Source organism: Podarcis raffonei, chromosome 7 (assembly GCF_027172205.1).
Source record: "Podarcis raffonei isolate rPodRaf1 chromosome 7, rPodRaf1.pri, whole genome shotgun sequence".
In the NCBI taxonomy this organism is placed as follows: Eukaryota; Metazoa; Chordata; class Lepidosauria; order Squamata; family Lacertidae; genus Podarcis; species Podarcis raffonei.
Genome location: NC_070608.1, coordinates 29,960,409 through 29,973,824, shown reverse-complemented (window position 1 = coordinate 29,973,824; position 13,416 = coordinate 29,960,409).

The following is a 13,416-nucleotide window of genomic DNA, read 5'->3' as shown; positions in this document are numbered from 1 at the left end:
TGGTACCTCGGGTTAAGTAATTCGTTCCAGAGGTCCGTTCTTAACCTGAAACTGTTCTTAACCTGAAGCACCACTTTAGCTAATGGGGCCTCCCACTGCTGCCGCGCTGCTGCAGCACGATTTCTGTTCTTATCCTGAAGCAAAGTTCTTAACCTGAAGCACTATTTCTGGGTTAGTGGAGTCTGTAACCTGAAGCGTATGTAACCTGAAGCGTATGTAACCCGAGGTCCACTGTATTAAGAACTGAGGTGTAAAAGCTATTGTTTCATGATTTTTTTAAAAAAATATTTCTGTACAGGTCTGTACAGCTGCCTATCTCTGTCATAAACAGGGACACATCCTTCTGTGGCCCCCAACCCAGGTGCTGGTAGAACAATTGGAGAGGTCTACATCACCTGTGCAATATCTTAACCCCCCTTGCATCATATTTCTTAATTATATTTTTCTTTTAATTTGAATTTTTATGCACTAGGAAGGGGAAAGGGAGAATAGGTCAGTTGATCCTGTTTTGTTAGGAAGGAGGAAAAACCCAGTCAATAACAGCATACAAATCTCTGAATCCTTTGCATCATTAAACTGCTGAACTGTTTCATTGCCTTAAAACAGGCATGGCCAAACTTGGCCCTCCAGCTGTTTTGGGACTACAATTCCCATTATCCCTGACCACTGGTCTTGTTAGCTAGGGATGATGGGAGTTGTAGTCCCAAAACACCTGGAGGGCCAATTTTGGTCATGCCTACCTTAAACTGCCAACCTAGCAGTTCGAAAGCACATCAAAGTGCAAGTAGATAAATAGGTACCACTCCGGCGGGAAGGTAAACGGCGTTTCTGTGCACTGCTGTGGTTTCGCCAGAAGGGGCTTAGTCATGCTGGCCACATGACCCGGAAGCTGTCTGCGGACAAAAGCCGGGTCCCTTGGCCTATAGAGTGAGATGAGCGCGCAACCCTAGAGTCATCTGCAGCTGGACCCTAACGGTCAGGGGTCCCTTTACCTTTACCTTAAAGAGAGAGAGGCACAATCTCAATCCTTTCTGGAATTGGCATCTTCTGATGTGGTAGTCCTCCTCCTACAGCCCAGAGGCATCAATATCTGAGACACTCACTTTCATTATGACGTCACAGGCCCTGGAGCTGAGCTCCGACTGTCCAAACAGATTCTGAGGCAGAATCCTTCTGCGCTCTTGCTCCAATTAATTTAGTGAGAATGTGACATTTAATAACATTTAATTTAGTGAGAATGGATGCAGATGTTACTAGGCTGCAGTTCCTATCAGCACCACCAGCACTGCCAGTTGTATGACTATCTGGAAAGACGACAGGCGTTAGCTGCTTTGTAAATAGCAGTTTTAGGGATTTTAAAGCTGCAAACACACTTTCTCACCACAAGAGGGCAACCTATGATAAAGATTTGCTCAGCGAAGACATGTATCTAATAAGATGGGTTTTCCAGCTGGTCTTGATGTCTTTCTGTTCTAGGTGCTGTTGTGCTGGATATAGAGGAGCCAGTTGCAGGGAATCCATGCTGGTGTGTGAGGCGACAACCGGGACACTTAACACTGGGCTGACTCAAAGTCCCTCCTCTGGGGCAACACCAGCAGATGCCTGTGTGCAGTATCATGCCAGACTGGTAAAGGTGCAAAAGTCTTGTGTATGGAGAAGATTCTTGCAGGTATATTTTACTCCAATATTTGGGTACCATTTTGAATAGGATACACAGGGCTTAGCATCTCATGGTGCCATAGGTGCCAGGCACCCACAAATGTAGGTGTCAGGGCCATGCAACCACAGCTGTGGGGCCAAGCTGGCACTCCTGCATAGTGTACACCACGGGTCAGCAAACTTTTTCAGCAGGGGGCCGGTCCACTGTCCCTCAGACCTTGTGGGGGGCCGGACTACATTTTGAAGAAAAAAATTGAATGAATTCCTATGCCCCACAAATAACCCAGAGATGCATTTTAAAGAAAAGGACACATTCTACTTGTGTGAAAACATGCTGATTCCTGGATCGGCTGCAGGCCGGATTTAGAAGGTGATTGGGCTGGATCCAGCCCCTAGGCCTTAGTTTGCCTACCCATGGTGTACACAGTTGAGCAAAGGGAGTTTTTATTACAATAGTGGTCTTCACTATAGCTGTACTTACGCAAGAATGTTTGCTTCTTAGGACTATCCGAACATGAAGGAAAAGTACCGTATTTTTTGCACCATAACACTCACTTTTTTCTTCCTAGAAAGTAAGGGGAAATGTCTGTGCGTGTTATGGAGGAAATACCTACGGGTGGCATGCCTACGGATTTTCCCCCTCTAAAAAATACGTGCGTGTTATGGTCGGGTGCGTGTTATAGAGCGAAAAATACGGTATGTATCAAAATATTAAAGTCTTGCTTCCCTTCCACTAGGGAAATGGGTCTAGCGTATATAAATTAGAGTTATCTCAAATCATTATAACAGATGGACAAACATTGGTGTTTAAAATTATTTAAACACTTTGGGGTTTGTTTGCTTTTTTGGTCTTGTCTTTATATCCATCCATCGTTTTGTAATCTGTCCTGAAGAAGAGCCATCACTTCAAAAATGTGTTGGACTTTTGAACCCTTTCAGTTGCTTAAATTCCATGTTTCCATAAGTGGATTAGTACATTAGATTTGGTTACGTGTTCCCCTGCCTTTGCTGGTGTCCCCCCCATCTTTTTGTTTCAGCACAAAATGAAGTAGACTAAGGAAAACAGCCCCCCCACGACAAAGTTTATACAACAAATGACTTTATTACAGGAAACAGTTCAACATACTGCATGGTAGTAAATCAATTATAAGTGCATTTAAGTAATGTTTCTGGACATCATAACAGTCTCAATAGTTCCGCAAGACTTCTTCTGAGTCTTCTGACTCAGTTCAAGCAAGTGCAACTAATGGAATAGCCATTAACAGTAAAATACAAGAAAACAATGATATTTAGACTAGATAAGCAACAGCATATTTGTCACAACCAAACATCACAAAGCACAGCTCACATACTGAAGACTATCACTAAAATGATTTGTTTTTTAAAACCAACATACTAATCTATTCCAAACAATCCGTTCTTGAACAATGTTACTTCAGTAACTCAGATATTTGTTTGCTTCCCCCCCTCCAAGAGGAAATATTTTATTTTTTTGCAATTATTATAAAGGAAGGGGGGGAGAGGAGGGCACAAGAAAAGATGTAAACATGTTGTGGTCTTTTGTTTTAAAGCCCATTGAGAGCAAAATACATTACATGCCACAAAGAAAGTGCATTTTATCTGGTGCCATCCATCAGAGCCAGCTTAAAAATCTCAAATTCCGCTTCTAAACTCAATGTTGTGAATTTACATAGGATTAGAGTTATTTATCAACTTCTGGTGTAAAATAGCTAGAAAACATTTTGATCAATGCATAAAGCCTTTTGTAATTAATTCATAAAGTAATACAAAACACATTTTATTTCCTTAGAGTACAGCGATAAAAACACAAAACATTGAACCTTACAGACCTATTTTTATATATCTTTATAATGTATATAGATATATTTATATACAAACACACAATATACCAAAAACTAGCAAAGCACTTCAAAACAGTCAGTTCCCCTGTCCTGTACCCCCTGGGTTTTGAAACCTGAACTAGTTTTTTTTTTTGTTTTTTTGCAATTACAGTCTGATAGGAATCCACAGAAGTAGTAATCAGAGTATATGTATCTGGCTAAAAATTATATAAAAAGACAGAACATTTTGCTTTTCAAATAACCTTCTAAATATATATTAAAAGTATCCAGTATTTCCATTAGTGCCAAAATTGGAAGCTCTCTTTTTCAAATATTTATAAAGTGAATTCCCCATATTAAAACAGACAATAAAAGAAATTCCTCCTGAAAACCAAAGGATGACTCACTCTCATTGCATTCTTTGGAAAGGAGCTCCACTGATTCCAGTGGAAGTGAAACCGCAGGCATATGACATAGTCTTACAGGTTCTGAAACACGTTAGTAATTTTTGCAGCATTGGTCTAGGGATAAGTTGCCTCCTGTCCCCGTGTCAGACTAGAGGTAGGCTGCAGTTATTCCCCAGATAGATTCGTGCTAAACTTTGGTGGATGAAATTCCACTCCCTGCTCAGAGGTACGCTTGACTCTAATCTGAGGCTAACCTAAAGTCACCTCCTTGGCACAGGGAGCACAATATACTACTGTGAAAAAGCCCTCTAGTAATGTAGTAACTGTAGCTCTATCTGCTCATTGTCCAAGGCTCAGCCCTTCACTATGATGTTTGCAGACAGATTCCTCCAAATCTGCATAGTTGTAATAACATCATATTGTATAACTGGAGTCTTAGGAGACTAGCAAGAGACTTTCATCCTGTATTGGACGGATGCTAGTTTCCCTAAAATTGTATTGTTAATCAGGCAAAAGGAAATATTTGGCACTGTGTTTACAATAAAACATGGCAGGATTTTAACTCATTAGCGCTACAGTAAAAAATAAAATTTAACAACGCCATTTTTACTCTGCAACTCTGCTCCGTTACAACTGCATATTCAGAATCTTGACTAGGTTTTCAAAAGTTACTTCTTAAATTGGCTGGTGGTATTTGAAAAGATCAAAACCACCTGATGACCTAACCCAGAATTCCTCAACTTCATGCCCATCCAGATATTTTGAACTATTACTCCCAAATCAATCCTACCCAACACAGCAACACTAGCTGGAGTTGACAGAGGTGGTCATAGTCTAAAATATAATGAAGGCATCAGTGTGGGGAAGACTGGCCCGACTCCCTATGGCAACCAGTTTCAAGTAACCACTCACAGGGCTGAATGTACACAGTCACTGATAGAGCAGGATGTAGAATGGACAGCCCACTGCAAGCACCACTTAACCTGCTCACAGTTAAGGCCCACTGACAAACACCCACGTCTCCTGCCTAAAAATAAATGGGACGTGAAAGCAGTTCAATTGCTTTCCCTTTGTCTTAAAACTGCATTACCTACAGCAGGCTTCCTCAACCTTGGCTCTCCAGTTGTTTTTGGCCTACAACTCCCATGATCCCTAGCTAGCAGGACCAGTGTCAGGGATGATGGGAATTGTAGTCTCAAAACATCTGGAGGACCGAGGTTGAGGAAGCCTGACTTAGAGGGAGAGAAATACACATTTCTTCCATGACGCCATTCCTTTTTGTCCCTCTAAAGCAGAATTTTAAGTGTGCCAAGAATGGAAATTTGAGCAATTCACCATGGGCGGCATTTAACCATTTTAGTAGACCTTTAGGAAGATTTCTGAACAGGTACAATGTAACACATGTTCTTATGAAAAATGCATAGTTTTACAGTTACAGATACATTCATTAAAATCCATAGATGCTTTTGGGAGCAGACATAAATCAAAACACAGTTTTCCTGCAAACGTTAACTGTGGAAGCAGTAATTCTGGGGCAGGGAACCTCAGATGTGGGAGCCAAATGTGGCCGTCAGGACTTTCCACAGGCTACACCCCCTGCCTGTCTTGAAATGCATCCTTGAACTCTGATAGTGCTTCTTGTTTGCCTGGATTGAGACTATAGGATGTGGAGTGTCTGCGTAGAAACTAGCCTATTGTACAAAGGTAAAATTCACATTTGTTGCTCTGCCTGCTTTTTGCCTCAGATCCTATTCTCCCCTGGGAACTTTCCCAGAAGGGGACGGGGTCCTAGGTCTGGAAAAGGTTCCCCCACCCCTGCAGGAACTGAATAATATTAACTACATTTCCTTCTTGAAACCCTTTTTTGTTATCAGAATCCATTAGTTCAATTTAAAGTGATATTCCCCAAACTAATTAGGGGATTCCCAATGAGCCTTTTGTTAACAGGTTGTTTTTTCCTTTAGTATAAATATGCTGCAGATTTATAGAACTCTGCAAGTAATGCCTAGAAAACCAAACTCAACACATGAATTAAATATTTAAGATTGACATACTAGGCTGCAATCCTAACCTGGGAATAGGCCCCATAGAATTCAGTAAGTTTTACTTCTGACTAGACATGGTTAGGATTGTACTGTCAATTTCTTAAATATAAACTAGTGCTTTTGCGCTTACCAAGTGTGCTTGATAACATGTATTCCATGTACACTTTGGAACTTAGCTTTTCCCCCGAAAAAAGAAAGCTTATTATTGTACCATGTGCCTCTCCAACATTCACTAAAATTATACATTTTCAGCAGCAATACAATCTTGACAGGGAGAAAAAGGGTATGGAAATCTCTTACACTTCTCTTCTAGAAAGCTCTGAACCTGACAAACATGCATATTAAAACATAACTTCTCACATGTGAAGGCTAGGAGCATAATTCACAAATAAGTCAAAGCTTCTATAAGCTGCAACGTAGCTCAGAGATGGACATGAGACAGAAACCGGAGATAAAAGTTGAATTAGCATAGACATTCAACAGTGATTGCAGCTATAAAACTCTGCTAGATATCCTTTACTCCAGAAAATCTTAGAAAAGTTCAGCAAAAATCTGCAAGAGAACTTCAGAAAAGTAGTTCTGTAGACTACAGCCTAGGTTTCCAAGCTTGTAGAGAGCCAGGCAAACTTTCCCCTCACAGGCTAACCTTCTCACAAGTTGATTTGTTTAGTGAGGTTTACACACTGAGCTGGCCTTGAGAGAGGTTGAACATATGTACAGCTTGCAACTTTGCCACGTCTGTCAAAAACCAAAAGGTAGGTCAGATTCAGACAGGTTGCCCAGGGTTGTCTTCTGATTTAATACCTCTGTTAGTAAACTGATATTAAAGCAGTTTCCTGTTTTGGACACCACAAGGAGCTCTGATTTAAAAGCAAACCAAGATCTCCACAATGAAGCCAATGCTCAAGAGCAGGGGAGGGGGAAGAGTATGCAGGCCTGACCCTTGTTCCTGTCTTCACAAACTATGGCTTGTAAAACAGGCGACGTTGCATTCAAACCGGGCCTATGCCACCTTAGTCAGAACCATGATATTTCCACAACATCAGAATCTGATTAAAACATCTACATCTAAACAGAATCTTGATTAACTGTAAGAAAACAGAAAGCTTGCAGTTCAGGTTCTTAGCCTCAACTTTCTAACAGTCTATAGTTCGTCTTTTTGACATTAAAGCATATATTTAAATACTTATTCCCAGCAAATGACAGGAGCTGCAGCCCTTACCAGTTTTGTCTGAAAATCAGCTCTACTATTTCATTTGAAACTTATTTCCAAATATGAACTTAGGATCCCAGACTTCAGATACATATTATTATCTAAGAACAAAATGGTTTCTCCCCTATCTTCCACTTTTAAAAGAAAATGACCACCTTTCTGGAGCAAAACAAAGTTCCTTTTTTTTTTTTTGATGGAGGGGGTGGGGAATCCACTGTAAATTATAATTAGCCGTGCTACTCTTTGTGAAGATGGACTGGTGTCATTACTGCAACCCGAGGAAGCTTTTATTGTATTAATCCAAATATTTAATCTGAGCTGGACAATTACAAAAGATCATGTTCATTAATTTACTCTAACTGTGTAATTAAGCCACAAGCTTGACTAAGTACTCAGAAGATAGGGTGGTATTCAGCTAAATAGCTGTGCAAGTGGAATGACTTCTCACCTTCCCCCTCAATAGTAGACCTTGGGGTCTCAAATTTCAGTGGGTCCCTGTGCAACACCAATATTTGGCGCCCCCACCTCTCACCTTCCATTCTATATCATAGTTGTGGCACTGCCTCCAACTCTGCCTCCAGTGTGACCGACCCAGTTGCTCTCCCCTAAACCCACCTCTGTCCCCCTGTGTGACCTTCATGCCATTCCCAAATCTGCTCCAGTGGGTTGGGGGAACTTCCCAAACAGATTTAGGGGGCCTGTGGGGAAGAAAGGGGGAAAGTCATCTTGTGCAAGTTTTTCTGCTTGTGCAGTTATTGAGTTGACCACCACCCATAGTGACTGGCATGAAAGATTTAGTGTTGTATTCAGTGGTGATTTTTCATTGACAGAAACCCCTTGGATCCAGCACTGGCTTCTATTAATGGAACAAGAGAGGGAGGTGGTTTTTACCAATTACATCCAGCAGATCCCAGGTGCCACCTCCCAGGCCGTTCTGAGGGGGCATGTCTCACAACCCCCAGGAGCAGATTTGGGGGTAGGTTGCAGGGGGGGGGGAGAAGGAATTGTGAAAATATCCTTCCTTTCGGACATGCTGAGGAAAACCTTTACTGGATCAAAGAGGCTTCTGTCAAAGTGTCTACTAGATCTAATATATACAACCCGCAGAAGCTAAGAGTGAAATAATTCAATGCATTTCTTCCAGGTTCTCATTTTATATCACATAAACACAAATCATCAAATACCACAAGGATCATTCAACAGTAGATAAAAAGTTCAATTATTTTGACATGAGAAGACGTAGGGGAAGGCAGGAACAAACTGCCATCTACCACTGATGTATTAATTTCAATGTTGGATTGTGTAGGACCCCTGCAGAAGCCCCAATGAAATGAATGGAGACTGTGATAATACTAATGCTTTGCTAAATGTAGTGGATTTTTAATGTACGTTAGCCTCTGTTCTCCACCCCCACCAGAAATCTGTTCACCTGATGCAAAGTACTGCCACCTTTGTACAATTTGAGTGCATTTTAAGGTATATGATATTGATAACCTGAATTGCATGACTACTGTATCCCTAAACAGGGCTTTCTGATATAGCTTGAATATTTGTCTTCACACTGACCTTCCTCCAGATCCGTAACAATAGAACATCAATGGTTAAAAAAGAAAAGAAAAAGCAAACGACAAGATAACCTGCTCCCTGGATCTTTAATCTTTGGCTAACTTTAGGGGTTTTAGATAGCAATTTTTCTTTTTCTTTTGAAGAATGTAAGGGGGGGGGGAGAGATCATTCCTTATGATGTTTGAAAAGCTTTTAGTCTTGTGGTTAAAAACAAATAATCATTATCTAGGACTGTGGGTCAATTCAAAGTATGCTTTGAAACCAGAAGATTTGAAATCAAATTTTAAGCTACCTTCATGTTGTCTAAATGCCAGAACTAGGCAGAGACTAGTTTAAAACATACAAGACTTTTTCAGGACTAGAATACTAGTTAACCTTCCTTTCCTGTGGGACATATGGCCCTGAGAATAGAATTCAAACTGACAATGACAAGAAAAATCCCTCTCTGAAACGGATTTTCAAATTACATCCCTATTCAAATTTATGTACTCTCAACAAATTTTGGAAACCTATTAGATTGGCTAAAAGTTCTGGCTATACAGACTTGCTAGTAAGATGCTGCAAAATTATTCTTCACAGTGGCTTATACTTTTCTTCAACAAGATAGCCCTTTGTTTAATAGAAAAGCAATATTGCACCATTCAGTAAGGCTGTTGTTGCTTTCCTTTTTTATTTTTTGCTATAACTACTGCATATCTCAGACACTAAGACCACCACGAGACAGGTTAATTTTACAACGTTTTGTAAAGAGCCAATTAAGCTTGCTATTTCTTGGCATATCTTTAATTACTTCTCCCTTTTATATATAAATTGTGGCAGAAAAAAAAGCTTTCTGGATCTATACAACAAATGGCATGGCACCTCAAAAAATCCAGATTGTCGTGCAATGTAAATGTATAAATACAATATTAGAAATATAATGTCACATTCTAGCACCCTAAATAGTGTAAGGGACTCAGCTTCATTGTTAAGTAGTCCTAATTCAAAAAACATAAGCAAGTTAAATTAAACATGAGCTTAAATGTTTTGCTGAACTAGGGACTCCTAAGACAGAAAATCACACAGAACAACGACGCTCAAAAACCTCTTTTCCTCAGACAATCCACCTGACTCTAACTTGTCTGCCAATCAACTCCTACTCTTTTGTCTGGTGCAATAGATTCTGGAACACTTGCAATGCCTAGCAGCTTCCTGGCCATTACTATATTTACACTGGGGCACTCCAAATTTCCAAAGAACACCCTTGCAAACTGATTATAATCAGTTTCTCATTGGCATCTGGTTGGCATTTTTTTTTAAAAGACTCTGAATTAGATGGGTCATAGGCCTGATCCTGCAGGCTCTTTTTATGTTCTTAATATACAGAACAACACCCCTCGCTCTCTATTTCTTTGGGCAGACTTTAGTATTCATTTCCCACAAAACTTTTTGCAAAAGTTAAAGTTCTCGCAAGATCAGCATCCCTATGAGAGCTCTGATCACGAAAAGGAATCATGCACTATATACTGGACTTGAGGGCCAGGCATTTTGACAGAATGGGACTATACAAAAACAGTATTACATTATGCTCAGATAAAAGATTGGTGGCCCCTCATTCACATACAAAAGCACTGCCTTTAAAAAATAAATAAAAAGGAAAGGGGAGTGTTGGGTTTCTTGTATGTGTAGCCACAAAAAGGCCAATTATGCCGTATTTTCATATGCAGGAATATGAATAAATCTCATTTTTATTTAAAATTCTATCTTGCTGACATGAAGTAAACACAGAGGGAGCTTCATTAAAACAAATCTATAAAGAAAAAATAAATAACAAACAATTTTAAAAAGCTCTGGTAAGAAGTTCACATCTGAACACAGATCAGAAGGGAAACAAACCTCAAGCTGTCTTACAGCCTCTTCCTGGCCTGTTTCCCCCCAGCACAATACTGAGTTTTCATGCACTTGGCACCCCCTTGAATCTGCTGCCCATTTTGGGATTGAAAAGATGCCTGAAAGCGGATTCTGCAACACCTTGGGTACAGATAAGACCGGTATTCCCTGGGAAATAATTTAATTTCTCCTTTGGGAGAGGATCACGGGGGGGCAAGTGGACACCCCATGTTGATCCACTCTAATACGGGGCATAGGAATGATTGGCTTGACAATGTCCAAATACCTTTTTGTCTTTGAAAGACACACTATTTGCACGTAATAAAGTTTTTGGTTTTTTTTTTTAAAAAATTGAGCGGTCATTCTGTTGCAGATACTTGAGCAGTGTGATTGTAGAAAGAACGGTCAACTGCCAATTGAATTAGGGTCCACTGGAATTCAATTCCTAATATAAACAAATGTCACCTTTCAAAACCCGCCTTACTGAATATACACAAGATTAAGATAAATGCTCGTTTCTATAAACAATTTCAAGGGACTAATTTTTCAAATTTTATTGAATAAATCTGGCTAGAAAACAAAACTTTTTATACTTTACATCTCTCTCTGTGCTCAACCAATTCTATCTGAAACAAAACTATATTGCTATTCTTTTTGTTTTCCTTCCCTGAGGGAAAATAATTTATTTACATAATTTTAAGAGTCAATAGGGCGGGGTGGGGAGATAACAATTAGGGGGCAAGCCTATGGTAAGATTCACAGTTTAGGATGGCGTGGATCTTTAGAATAGGGATCAGGTCGACAACAGCATATTCCACATTTCACCTAGAATCAGTGACAAAGAACCAAAGAACCAGAAACAATTGTGTGAGTTCAAGAAGCCTCAGATTTGTTTTCTTCCACTGCATGCTCAACTTCTTTTGAAATGAAAGAGGCGGTTTTTCAAAGGGGGAGTAGAATAAAAACTTCCACTGAGCTACAAGTCCCGTGCATGTTTTGTTTTTTTTGTGGTGGTGTAATTTTCATGTATAACACTAACCACAAGACAGTTATCAACGGGTTCATCCAAGAAATGGCTAACTCTGACATGGTCGGACATTTAAAAACCAGCCTTTAAATAGTTCACTGCAGCCACCTGTGGTTCAGTGTAGCCTTTTTCTCACCTGACAAGCTGGCATAATTACAATTCTAGCTAATGACCTACTTTCTGTGGTTTTCCAAACCCTATTGAAATTCTACAACAATAAAAAAAAATGTTATTCTGTAAGCAATTTTAGAACAAGCAGTTACTATGTACAACAAGGCAAGCTCAAGCAGTTCTGTTGTAAAATTATGCTCTTCTCTTCCTATCAGAGGTCTGGTAGAATCACTTATAAGGTGGTTCAGTCATTGAATAAGCAACCAAATCCTATCTTAGGGCAGCTTGGCCTTAAACCTAGCTATGGCAAACAGTAGTTCAAACAAAGCCTATCTCAGTGTTGCCACATGGAACACTCCCACCGTTCAAGACTTGAACCATACACAGAATAAGAAAGCTTTGCAGAGCAGAGAAATGAAGATGGGAGAAATAAGTTGTCGATGCCGATTAATTTTTATGAACGCTATCGCATTAAGACAGAGTGTCATGGGCAATATTCAGCAGGCACTATCCTGGGAAGATCATGTTTCAGTGTTTCTAGCCCTCATGAATGCAGAGTTAAGTTGAAAATGCCTGACAAAAATACTAAAACGATCAAGGGTCAAACATTGGTTTTCAACTCTTGTGAATATTTAGATATGTCAAGGGCTGACTTCAGCTCTGAACATTTGAGAGCACCAATAATAATTTGGTACAGTCCCTATCATATGCAACCATCCTGAAACAGAATTTCCAATCATATCCATAAATACATGCAACGAAATAGCAGCTGTGGGTTTCTAGTTTATTATGTATTTCCAATACCTGCCCTGCCCTGCCCGCCAACAGCCTAAATATTTAGCATCCTCTGCCCTTACACTTTCTGGTTTTGTGACCTTGAGTCATATTAATGGTTTATTTGAATGTGAGTTACCATTCTGCAACTTGTATGGCAATATTGTCCTGTGAAAACGCCACAGAACTAGAACAGGACCATGTGAACTTCAACTGGAACATTTAATTGATAAAGAATTTGTTCTTTAGTGCAAAATATTTCTGCGGTACTTCATTCTTCTTAAAACATGTGATTGCAAAGTCAAACTCTTGGTCTATCGATGCCAATAACATCTATTCCAAATGGTAGCGGCTCTCTAAGGCCTCATGTAGAGGTCTTTCATAGTCCTGTTTAAGGTTTTTTAATGGAAATGCCAGGAATTGGACCTGGGTCTTTTAGCAAGCATGCCTTCTACAAACATTGCCTATGCAACATTAGGAATGAAGCTGTGGCTTACCTTTTCTCCCCCTGAACATTAAGGAAGTAGGTTAATGTTTGTACTCATCTCCAAGCAACAGGTCCAAACAGAGGTTATGGGTGATCCCTATTGAGTGAACCTCAAACAGATCATTGTGAACACTCAAGAGATATACGGCAACACATAAGAATGACTGCAACCTAAAGCATGAACACAGGGTGGGACTGTTACATTAGGTATACAACTCTGGAATTAGCAGTTAGCTTCCCGATCACATAAACACTATGCATTGCTGGTAGTCTTGCCAAACACCGCTGACATTTGAAGATGCAACTAAAAACAAGGCTTCACTCCACTGCCTCTCAAATATTACTTTTTCTTTAACTTTTATGGTCAGACTAGATCTAAACAGTTACCATATAGTAACAACACTATTCATTTGTCAT